The sequence below is a fragment of the Coccinella septempunctata genome, chromosome X, assembly GCF_907165205.1.
Source record: "Coccinella septempunctata chromosome X, icCocSept1.1, whole genome shotgun sequence".
Taxonomy (NCBI): Eukaryota; Metazoa; Arthropoda; class Insecta; order Coleoptera; family Coccinellidae; genus Coccinella; species Coccinella septempunctata.
Window position 1 is genome coordinate 15,590,436 of NC_058198.1, and position 8,584 is coordinate 15,599,019.

An 8,584-nucleotide genomic window follows, 5' to 3' on the forward strand; every position below is an offset into this window, starting at 1 on the left:
TGCAGCGTTGCCACGTTCGCGAATATTCGGAACATGCCGCCCCTCTTGACAGCCTGTGGGCTTCAAAACTAGATCCTCGTCTGGAAATGGACACACAATTTCTTCGTAGGCCTTTGAAGTCTTCCTGTGGAGGTTCTTATAGTAGCAGCTCTGACGACACCATCTTCGCCGGGATGTACTTCTTCAATGACACCCATCTTCCAAACCAATGGTGGCAAGCCATCTTCTTTGATGAGGACCAGTACACCAGGACACAATTGCTCTGCAGAGGTTTTGTTCCACTTGGTTCTGTATTGGAGTTCAGAAATGTATTCTTTGGACCAACGTTTCCAAAAGTTTTGTTGTATCTGCTGTTGTCTTTTGTACATTTTTAAGCGATTTACTGGTACTTCTGTCAAGTCTTCTTCTGGTAAACTGGTTAGTCTTGCACCAATCAGGAAGTGAGAAGGTGTTAAGGGTTGTAGATCGTTAGGAGTGGATGGTAAAGGGGATATAGGTCTTGAGTTAAGACACGCTTCTATTTGACAAATGATGGTATTAAACTGTTCAAAAGTGAGTGGTGTATTAGAAAGAACTCTTTTCAAGTGATATTTTGTTGATTTTACTCCGGCCTCCCAGATGCCACCAAAGTGTGGAGATTTGGGAGGAATCATTTTCCAATTGATTTTCAAATTATTCAAGTATTCTTGAAGTGCATTATTATTATTTAACAATTTTTTAAGCTCAGCCTTGGCTCCAATGAAATTACTTCCGTTGTCTGAGAAAATGTTAGCACTGATGCCACGTCTAGCGAAAAACCTACGCAAGCAATCCATAAAAGCTTCTGTCGATAGGCTTGTAGTGATTTCTAAATGTACAGCCTTTGTTGATAAACAGACAAATAGACAAACGTATGATTTGATGACATTAAAATGTTTAGTTAGTCTGTCCTTTAATAGAAATGGGCCGCAAAAATCGATTCCAACATGAAGAAATGGTCTTGTAATTGAAACCCTATATTTTGGTAAATCGGCCATGATATAATTATACTCATTTGCATTGTAACGAAAACATTTCATGCATGATCTTACCATGTTTCGTACTAAATTTCTGCCCGATATGGGCCAATATCTGTCTCTTAAAGATGAAAGCAGTAAAGTGGGACCAGCGTGTAATAATCGAACATGTTCATGTTTGGCAATCAACTTTGTTAGCGGATGTCCCTTAGGGAGCAATATTGGGTGCCTTTTATTTGTATTAAAATCTGAATAGCGTAAACGACCACCTACTCTTAGAATATTCTGTTCGTCTAGGAATGGTGTTAACCGTAAGAGCTTGCTCTTTGATGAGAGCTGTTTGTGTTTGCGTAGGTGTTCTAAATCAGCTGAGAATTCTTGTTGTTGTGATATCTGAATCAGTATTCGGAGAGCATTATTTAATTCATTTGTGCCTAAAGGGCCAATCTGTCTGTCAAAATTGTTCCTTTTCATTTTGAGGTTTTTGATAAAACGCAAACAATAAGCAGTAACACGCTGAAGTTTTGTTAATGATGAGTACCTTTCAAATAACCCTAGATCTGTCTTGGTTACAACTAGAGATACGATTTTGATTTTTCTTTCGGGCAGGAGTGAAACATCACTATTTTTGATAGTGTCAAATTTGTGCTCTATTGGCCAATCGCAAGGATCCATTGCCAGAAAGGTAGGACCGTTCCACCAGAGACTGCTGCTTATCAAGTCAGCTGGTTCAATGCCTCTGGACAGAATATCGGCTGGATTTTGTTTGGTGTTGACATAATGCCAATCACTAGGTTCAGTGAGAGATTGAATTTGGGATATTCTGTTTGCTACAAATATCTTGAATAAATGAGGAGATGCCCTTATCCACGATAAAGTTATGGTGGAATCAGACCAGTAATAACATTTAGACAAATTTAATTTCAGAGAGTTTCTAACCTTTTCTGCTAATTCAGCTTGAAGCAAAGCTGCGCATAATTCTAATCGAGCAATAGTTACAGTTTTAAGGGGTGCTACTCTTGTTTTAGCACAAAGTAGCCTGGTTTGATATCCTAATGAATTGGTTTTAGATCTCAAATATATGCAAGTTCCATAAGCGGATTCACTTGCATCAGAAAAACAGTGTAACTCAAATTCAATAGCAAATTCTGAGGTTACTTGTCTTGGAATTTTTAGTTTATTCAAATCACTCAATTGATGACAAAATGCCTTCCAAATAGTATATATTTCTGGTGTGACGGTTTCATCCCAACCAGTATTAGATGCCCAAAGTTTTTGTACAATGATCTTGGCAGTTATAATTACTGGTGAAATTAACCCAAGAGGATCAAATATTTGAGATATAATCGATAAAATGGAACGTTTCGTGCAGATCACCTTGTCTGGGATGGCTATCGAATACAGAAGATAATCTTCAGTTGAATTCCACAACAGTCCCAGGGTTTTTGATTTGTTGGATTCACCTATTGATAATGTGTTATCGTCACATAAACTACCCATTATTTCGGATCTGTTTGAAAGAAATTTCCTTAGCTGAAATCCGTAATATTCCAATATTTGTGTTATTTCTGTTTTAATGTATGCGACTTCCTCAATGGAATCTCCTCCTGTTAGAAGATCATCCACATAAAAATCGTTGGCTATTATTTGACTAATTTTAGGATTTTTAGCTAAAGTTTCATCAGAAATTTTCTTAAGACACCTGGTGCTCAGATAAGCAGCAGGAGCTGTGCCGTAAGTTACAGTGTTCAGTTCATATGTCTTAAGTGGGCTTGACGGATCTGATCGCCATAAAATTAATTGTAACTTGCGCTGGCTAGGTTCCACGTTGATTTGTCTGTACATTTTGGCTATATCTCCCGTGAGTATGACATTATATTTTCTTGCTCTAAGAACTATGGTGAATAAATCCGGTTGAACAGTGGGACCAACATGCAAAATGTCATTTAATGAATAATCAGATGTTGTCTTAGCTGATCCGTCAAAGACTACTCTACATTTTGTAGTGGTACTAGACTCTTTAAAAACAGCATGATGCGGTAAATAGAAATTAGTGAATTGAGTGTGATTTTGATTTTGCGAAAGTAAAGACATGTGTTTCAAATCTTCATATTCCTGCATAAAATTGACATATTGTGACTTTAAATTAACATTGCTTTGCAGCCTTTTTTCTAAGGAAAAGAAGCGTTTGGTTGCAAGTTCCTTTGAATCTCCTAGTAAAGATGGATCATGCTTAAAGGGGAGATTTACTTGAAATCTACCGTTTATTACCTTTGTTGTTTTCTCAAAGAGGTCTTCGCAATATTGTTCTTCCGGTGAAAGTCTTTGCTCTACCGATTTTTCTTCTATTTGCCAAAATTTAGATAAGTCGAAATTTAAATTATCAACTGTGCTCAAGCTGCAATTACTGAATGATTGCTTTTCTGAACCTGTATTTATGCAACCCGATATTACCCATCCAAATTGCGTACGCTGTAAAACAGGAAGATTCTTGCCGAGTTTTATCTGACCAATGCAAATTAATTTCCAAAATTGGTCCGCACCAATTAGCATGTCTATTTCGCCTGGTAAGTTAAAAGATGTATCAGCCAAAATAGTATGTGTAGGAATTTTCAAAAGAGAGGTGTCTACTTTGAATTGTGGAATCATGCCCGTTATTTTGCTCAAAACAAAACAATTTATATTAATTTTGAACTGATTGTGCTGCGATTCTACTGTAACTTGAGTTTGTTCTATTGACTTTACATTCGATTGGGATATGCCTTGTATTGATAAGTTAGTAGATGTTGTATGTAATTTTAAGTTATCGCATAGACGTTTGGTTATGAAGTTGGACTCACTGCCACTGTCGAGCAGTACTCGACATTGGTGAGCTTGTCCAGCGTTGTCTAAAACATAGACCAATGCCGTGGATAATAAAATTGTGTTTGGAGATACTTGATGAGAATGAGCATTAATAACACCAGAATTTGAATCGTTCGAAATATTGGAATGATCCGTTTTCTCAGAAACTTGATCAGATTTATTATTTCCAGTTGCGTGCAGATTTTCTGCAACTGCGCTATTTTCTAGAGATTGATTGGAAAAATGAAGTAAGGTATTATGATACTTTTTACATTTATGACATGGAATAGACCTACATTTGTCAGTAGTATGATTACCTCTCAAGCAGTTGATACAAAGTTTTAACCGTTTGGCTTCTTCATATCTTTTATTGGTGTCGAGGGAAATGAATTCTTTACAATTATATATTAGATGCTGTTTCTTACAATAACTGCATAGTTGTGTTTTAGTTGCGACAAGTGATTTTGTTAACTTCTGATTCTGAGGCATACCTTTGCTACCTTTAGTTAAATCATTAATGTTCAAATTTTCTAAAAGCTTGCAACGTTCATTCAGAAAATCTTGAAATACCTTAAATGTGATATTTTTTTTAATACAATATTTAGATTCCCAATCACGTTTCGATCTTGAATCTAATTTGTTAGAGATTAAATGAATTAATATAGTATCCATAGGTCGCTGGTTCAAATCCGGCCCGAAGGACCATATGTTGGGGTAATTAAACCACTCGTTAATTTGCTTGATTTTATTCTGAGATTAGATTCACAGAAACACAGTTTTATTAGGGTGAAAAGTGTATTCGACCGCGTGCTTCGTGAACTCGATGAATTCAATCTGAATGTCTCTTGTCGTCTCTCTCTCTCTCTCTTAGGAAGCCGCGTTGACGTCCCGCATGTCATTCGGATGACGTTCGCTTCTTCCTCTTCTCGTCATTTGCGATGTTTACAGCGTTGCCGCTGTTCGTTTGGGCTGCAGCGTTGCCACGTTCGCGAATATTCGGAACACTTACTAGATTTTTGATCTTTCAGTTTCCTACAGTCCTTCTTTTCGTGTCCCTTCTTATGGCAGAAAAAGCAGAATCTCTCTGTGTTCACACATGTGTTTGACTTGTGGAACATCAAACCACATTTTCTGCAACTTGCCTCACGCTTTTCAGCTGGTGTCATTTTCTTGATTTTCTCCAACTGATCCAGTGTGTAAGGACTCTTTTCTGCCCTTTTCTCTCTAAAATAAGGAGACCTCTTAGCTTGATATTTCTCTTTCTTTGAACCATCCCTGTTTGTTCGATCAGACCTATTCTCTAAACAAAAATCACAACAATTATTATCATCTCTCTTACCACATTTGATGCAGAGCACTGAAACTGAATTAGGATTAGCAAAAGTACATTCTCCAATGGGATCATCAATACAAAAAGAGCATACAGTATACACTTCATTGATCTCAGTATTGAGATTCTCACCCGTAATACCAAAACACTCGGAACAAATATCCAAACTATCATTTGATTCATTCTTATACATACTGTTTTCTGCTTCCTTAAAATATTGGCTATTCGCCACCTCCAGAAAGGCATTCTTTACGAACTCGTACGTCCTCGTTTCCTCTGGTAGTGTAGCCATTGTGGTGAAAAACGCCAAGAAACCATTAGCATCCTTGATTTTATGTAGAAAATATCCCACTATGATCTTCGGGTCCAACGGAAAGCCCAGTTCCTTGAATTCTTGAACTCCTTTTTCGAATTGTGAGATGAAGTTCACCGGGTTCATCTTCGGGTAAAATGTAATTTTTCCAAAATTGTCCAAAACTTCCACCATTTTTTGGACATCATTTTTGCCGAACATTTGGATAAGTTTTTTGAAGGCTTCAGCTGCCGATTCTTCGCTTTCTATTACAGCTCTGGGAGCGTGCTGCAAAGATGCTTCCAAGTATTGTAGCACTTGAGCGTTGTACATGTTTTTCTCTTCTACGCTCATGTTACACTCTGGTCCACCCATGTTGTGCAGTAGAAATTGGGATCTTCCTAGGGCCCTGATGTCACGTTCGACTCTTTGTTTCCATGAACGGAAATTGGAATGACCCCTCAGCTTGTCGCTGGTCTCAAATTGAGGTATTATGAAGGTGGGTATATTGACCTTCTCCACAGATTGTTCTGATACTGTGCTTCCTGTTGACGTTGCCGGAGGATTCAAGTTGTTTATTTGCTCTGCCAACATCTTCACGAAATTGGTGTTCGTGAGCATTGCAAAAATATTTTCTGGTACTCCCATCGTTGACTTTTCGCTTGCATCGGATTGGTCCATCTCGATCATCTCTTCTTGATTGAACATGCTTGTTGTTTTGATGTTGAACACGTGGTCTTGTAGTCTTCTGTTTAACACGTGGTCTTCTAGTCTTCTGTTTAACACGTGGTCTTGTAGTCTTCTGTTCAACACGTGGTCTTCTAGCCTTCTGTTTCTTAATTAACACGCACGCACATACACACAAGCGCTGCTACCATGAGAGGGTGGATACTTTTGAAACTGATGAGACGGTTTTAACAAAGTTTATTTAAAGATATATTAACACACTGGTGAATAATACAAAATGGCCGATGGTCGCTTGAAACTATTAATAGTGAGAGTAGCCTTTATCTATTCGCATTCCCGACAGAACTGGCTTCTGCACCATTAATAGCACGTGTACCTAACTTAGTTGCGCATGCGCATTAGGCCGAACATAATATTAGTTGTCAGCAGGTTGCTTTATAGAAGTGGACTGGTCCCAAATCAACTTTGGCCAGCAGTTCTTACTTCAACAGATAACAGTGTTAGGAGGTTCACAAGACTGGTTATGTATCCTGGGCTGTCATACCAGATAAACAGGGTGTTTCGGGAGCACAATGTGACAGCTGCCTTTTACAATAAGATCAATGTAAAGAAGAGATTCTTCACCAAGCTCAAAGACGACACCCCCATCCTAAAACAATCAGAGGTGATATACAAGATTCCGTGTGGTGACTGCGAGAGATGTTATGTGGGCCAAACCAAGCAGTTGCTCCAGGACAGAATCAGACAACACCAAAATGACGTAAACAAGAGGGATAAAAGTACACAGAGGACAGCACTAGCCACACATGCAATAGTGAATTCACATAGTTTTGACTTCTCGAATGTTTCCATATTGGACAAAGAATCAGGCTATAATAGAAGACTCATTAGTGAAATGATACACATACAAAGACAGTGCACGGTGAATTTTAGAGAGGACACGCAAGACTTAAGCTCGGTGTACCATAGCCTCATAGCTAACATGTAGTTTTGCTCGGTTTGTTAACAACTTTGTGCAATGTTCTGTTTGTTTTATCTTAGCATAGATGGCGTTGACAGCTGTGACATACCACTAACCCAGAGAAAAAAAGAAAAAGAAAATGTATTCTGTGTTAGTCCCCTTTTTAACCTCGTTTCTTATAATAGTCTTCAAATTTACGCATGTAACAGAACTCAAAAAAAAATCTTTCTAGATCAACAATTTTGTGACAATATCTGGCGAATGTCCAACTTATTTTTCTCATGTTTGACGATTCAAAAATTTCTTCTTTAAATAGAATAAAATAAGGTGAGTGCTTTGTCATGGCTTTCGTCTCCTATGTTAAACGTTAATGTTTACTTGTTTCCCACAGCCTTGAGAAAGAAGAAATGCTTCTCCGAAACGTCGGCAAATTTTGAATAAAATTTTTGAATAATAAGTGTCCAAATTCCTGCTATCTTTCTTCAGTTTGATGAACATGGATGCAAATACTATTAATATGTCACCGGGGGGATTATTCCACAACATCAGGGAGATATATGGTGGGGACGTTTGCCGTAGATGTAAAGCCTTTGTGAACTTGAACAAAAAACTGGCATCGTTAAAAAATAGAGTTGTTTTCTTGTTACAATGTAGAGGGAGGCATGTTTTTCCCGAACATATAATCGGTAATATAAGGAAGGTTCACACCTTGCAGATAGAGGAGCATCCCTACACGAAGTTGGTTGAAAAGTGTATGAACAGATTTCGCAAGTCTATTCTTAATATTGAGATCAAGATTTCACTGTGGAAGAAGACAAGAACCGAAAACTCCATAAAAGTGGTCATCCAGGTCTTGCAGAGTTTGTTGGATCCTACAACATTCATCGGTGTTAAGAATTTGGCGGAGAGTGTAGATTTTCAGTTAAATTGAACGAATGTAATACGTTGATTCCATAGAAATTTTAAGTCACAGCAATCTAATATCGAATCAGACGACGGAACGGGCAATTGGGTGGTGGGGTGCTAGGGAGGGATGGTAGAGGGGCTATATAACAGCGGAGTAGATGTACAAAGTATTCAGTTGTGAATGTGCTTCGTGCTGCAAATATTGTGTTGTGGTTTACATTTTTTAACTTTGATACTATCGAATTTTATCGTTTCATACTTAAATATTTTTTTCATTGTGGAAGACGAGATGGACAGAAAGAAAATCTTGAGAATTGGATTGGAAAAATTGAAGTCTAAACAAATTGACTTGAGGAGAACAGTTCAAATCAGGAATTTTCTGAAGTCACATGTAGGAGAACGAAAAAGAGGAAAAGTTCCGCAGAAAAAATCCGACACTCACGCTGCAAGAAGAGAAGGTAATCAAGATGAACATAGCCAAAAGGTCGTGAAGAAAATAAATTCCGATGTTGGAGAAAAAAAGCAGTATGTGTCGAACGGAAATCTGAGAAAACGCTTGACGAGGTCTT